This window comes from Xiphophorus maculatus, chromosome 18 (assembly GCF_002775205.1).
Source record: "Xiphophorus maculatus strain JP 163 A chromosome 18, X_maculatus-5.0-male, whole genome shotgun sequence".
In the NCBI taxonomy this organism is placed as follows: domain Eukaryota; kingdom Metazoa; phylum Chordata; class Actinopteri; order Cyprinodontiformes; family Poeciliidae; genus Xiphophorus; species Xiphophorus maculatus.
In genome coordinates this window covers 10,428,678-10,433,034 of record NC_036460.1, presented here as the reverse complement: position 1 = coordinate 10,433,034, position 4,357 = coordinate 10,428,678, and positions in this window count along the sequence as shown.

The following is a 4,357-nucleotide window of genomic DNA, read 5'->3' as shown; positions in this document are numbered from 1 at the left end:
CTTGCGCCGACTTTCCGCCCCCTGAATGTGCTTTTTTCTTGCTGTGTAGGAGCGGAATGAGACGGGATTGGCTGGAGTCACATGAGGGTGGAGTTGTGGGTGCACGCAGAGGAGGAGCTGGTTCTTCTTTTAGGATTGCATTTCCTGTCCGTGTTTACACCAGCTGACATCATAACAAAGGAGGGCTGTGTTTCAGCAACTCTGATGTAGATAAGAGGAAAGCAGATGTCATCAAATCCAGACACTGATCATTTCTACATTGAGATCAACAGACTTTAAGAGATTGACTTTTCTTGTCAATCTCTAATATTCCTTTACAAGCTCACGTTTTTTTGAGCCCCTGTTGGGCAGGGAGGCAATGTGATGAACCACAAGCAAGCAAAGCGAGCATGAGCCGCATGCGAGCAATGTAGAACACCACAACCCCATTTCATGGCCCATATGCTCTCATTATGTATTAACTAGGCTCATTACAACATAAAACTCCTCTCTACAAGGCAGAAGTGTATGATGTTGCATGTTTTGGTATCGATCTGATACCAAGTAAATACAGGACCAGAATCTGATTCTAATACTGATACTGATACCAATACTTCTATTATTTAAATTTGATACATCATTAAACTTTTGAGCTTTAGGTTTTTTGGTGGTTTTCTCTTTGAATCATTTTTGTTGAGCCTATGACAGAATTTAGACAAAGTTTAGGTGCCTATGATATACTTTAACAGTAATATGAAGAACAGAAACAACATAAAAACACAACAAATTTGTGTGCATTTTTCTTTTAAAATAAAGCGCACAAAAAATAAGTTTATAGCAAGTCAAAGTTTAATCTTTTTTCAGTTAGATTTGAGAAACTACAATACACAAACATTCAAGATGGTACCTGAAACTAAATAATTGATCTTCCCACGCTAATATCGATCCAATAACAATTCCAGCTTGGTGTCGATATTGTCAATATTTTGGATCAATTCACCCACCTCTACAATAAGGTACTCTGCAACGATGTTTGATGTTACAACCACAAAACTCAGTTTGTTTGATTGAGATATTTAGTTTAAAAACACTGCAGTTTCATGTAGTTCTGAACGTTTTGAACAAAACCATTGTAGCAGTAGCTGTATGTTTAGAGTTGAATTGTTGCTTAATGGATTAGCTGGGAGGGCTGCAGTCATCACACTTAATTTGGCCTTCTTTTTTTCCCTTCTTCCTTCTCCTCCTCTCTTCTTCAGTCATTTTCTTTCCACGGACGAAAGGAGGAAATAAACAACTTGCTCAGAAGTTTCAGCATATGCACTCGTCTGACAGCTTCAACCGTTTTTTTTCAAAGAGACTTCTTTGAGTGCTGTACACAATGCGAGCTGTGATGCTAGGGAGTTTAAATGTGTATGGTTGATTTATAAATATAAATATTTATAAATCAACTTAAGTCTTCTGTCGCCTCTACATCATGATGCTGCCACCACCTTTTTCGCAGTAGCATTGGTGTTGGTGTAAATGTCCTCTCAACTTTCTCCTTGACCTGTGTGTGTTTTTCTCTTTTCAATCTCCATCATGCTGTTTGTTCTCTAAAGAACTTCTGAACCCATCACAGTATTGCTGTATTTATACTGACATTAAATCACACACAGGTGGAACCTGCTTACTAATAAGTTAACACAGAACAGTAAAAGATATTAAATATATGCACTCCTCACTTTTCAGATTTTTATTTAGTAACAATTTTGAAAATCATGTATCATTTTATTTTCACTTTACAACTATTTGTTTACGAGTCACCAAGAGTGACGGTTTGCAGGTTGACCCATTTGTAAATAACGCAAAGTTTTCTTGAGGCTTTTGGAGTCTTCCTCATTCCTCCATTCGTATTTCCTCGCGCCCACCAGGGCTCTAAAGATAGCCTCGCGGAGCTGCTGACCGACGAGGCGGGCTCCTCTCTGCACCGCTACATCTCCTGGAGCACAGATCCGCTCAGCTCTCCCTCCGAAACAGGATCGCGTAACGCTCTTTGAGTGGGTGCTCAGTGGCGCCTATTCGGATTTGCAAAAGCTCAAATGCCCCCATGTTTCAGCGCTTCCACTAGATATTATTGATATTTCACAAATCTGATGCTGTTTATAGAAAGTAGGACTTCAACCACGTATGGAGGTGCAGGAAATCCGCACCTCTGCAGAGCTGCGTGAAGTTTTTGGGAGGGGGATGTTACTTGTTTCAGTGACTTTAACGGGTATTCAGTATTTTATGTGAGAAGCAATTGTTTCAGTTTTTCTTCTTTATGGGCTTAAGTTTAGAGAAAATAGATATTCAAGTTAAAGTGGGAAAACAGCAATAACAATAACAAAATCCCAGATGATTTTGTGCGTAAATGCGCAGTGTGTAGAGATGAAGAAGTAAAGCTGAAAAACAAGATACTGCTAGCCTTCATCACAGTACAGAAAGGGGAGATTAGATCTGAGCTGTGCTGTGTCTGACTGTCAGTCAGACATGTTGCCCTTCTGATTTTTCATTTTACAGGATGGGGATCTTCAGCACCTCCTTCTGCTGAGCGCACTCAGCCGTGATTTCATAACACATCCCAAGCTGCGGCAAAAAGAGCCTGAGCCCACGGAGGTCCTCTCAGCTCCCCCATTCGTGGCATTTACCCGGTGTTGCAGCGCCACCGGCAGGGCAGCAGTGGGAGAGAAAGCATGTGGCGCTGCACAGCGTGTGGCTGCAGAGCGAAGAGCAGAACATGTGGAAGGTGTGATTATCAGAATCCTTTACGGTTAATTACAGAGCAGCTACTTATGTCCTGTCCTGCTTTTGTGATGTCATGATCCACTTTACTAATATTAAAGAGTGAACAGCAAGCTGTAAACAGAGTCAATGAGTAGAAAGCCTGGTTTTAATTTTTGATGCATTTAATCGTATGTTGTGCATTACATTAAGCCACCTACTTTTAACTGGTATTGTATGTAATAGACCAACCAAGTAGTACAAAATTGTTAACTTGAATAAAAATAAACATGGTTTCATAACATTTATTTGCGATTCAAAATCTGAAAAGTGTGGCGTGTATTTGCAGTCAGCCACACTTATTCAATATTTTATAGAATCACCTTTCACTGCAATTTCACCGCATGTCTTTTGGAGCATATGTCTGAGTGATGACATTCTTGTCTATTCTTCTTCACAAAACAGTAGAAACTCATCAGATCTTTAAACACTTAAGATTCTCAGTTGAATGTAATGTAAAATAAAATGAAATGTAAAACAAACAAAAAAATAACAATCATTTTCTTCATAAACAATATTTTTTCTCTCTTGTGTTAATTTGTCACCTGAAATCCAAACAATTAAACAGAATTTAATTTCTAGTTTTATTAAGATTTTTTTTATTTTTTTTATTTTTAGAAAGAAAAAAATGTTTGCATGCAGCACTAAAGCATTAGAGATATTATGCAATGGCTTTAGACAGAAAAAATGTCTGAATTCTAAATGTGGGTGTGAAGAGATTTCATATGATCAACCTATATAATGTATTTCTGGTGAAATTAGACGTGCTCAAAAACCTTCCCCTGTGGTTGAATTACAGCAATTCTGCAAAGATGAGTGGGTCACGCCTACATTTAAGAACTGCATTTTGTCTCTACTTGTTTTGTCTGACTTTTTTATGTTTCCATTTGTTTTTAAAAGGCGTATTTTTGGTGATGAGCTCTAAGTTTTTGAGATTTGAAGGACTCCATGCCATCACCCTAATTTTTAGCCCCGTCATGACTGGAGTATTCCAAAACATTCATTTTACCTCCAGCCAGAAGAAGCATGTTGGTAAAATTAAAAGATCACTTTAAACCCAATTAGTTTGGGGCTTAACAGGATCATAGAGGGCAGAGATGAAATGACACGGTTCCTGCTGGAGACCAAATAAGTAATCTGTTCCAAACCTTCAGGCTCTCATCGCTGGAGATAAGAGCAAACTTCTAATTAATGTTTGAATTTTTATAAGACCAAAATTCAGAGGAGATGCTATTATAGATTTGAGAAGTAGATTAAATCTGGTGAGAGAGGCTGAAGTTTTGTCTGAGAAGAATGTTGCTTATTCAGAGTTCAACCATAAAAAAGATGAATAAGCAGGAAAATAAAGCAAAGGGGGAAAAAACTGGACAAAGACTTACTGTACATATATTTTACTGACTAACATTGAATGTGAAATCCAGTTCATTTCTAGAATAATTTGCTTTGTTGTTGTTTCTTAACAGACATTGTTTTTCTCTCCTTTCGTATTTACGCATCCTTGAAAATGTCTCTGATGCTTTCCTCCACTGTCTCATGTCTGATTGAGCCTCGGCGTAAAAGACAGAGATCTGAAACAAAC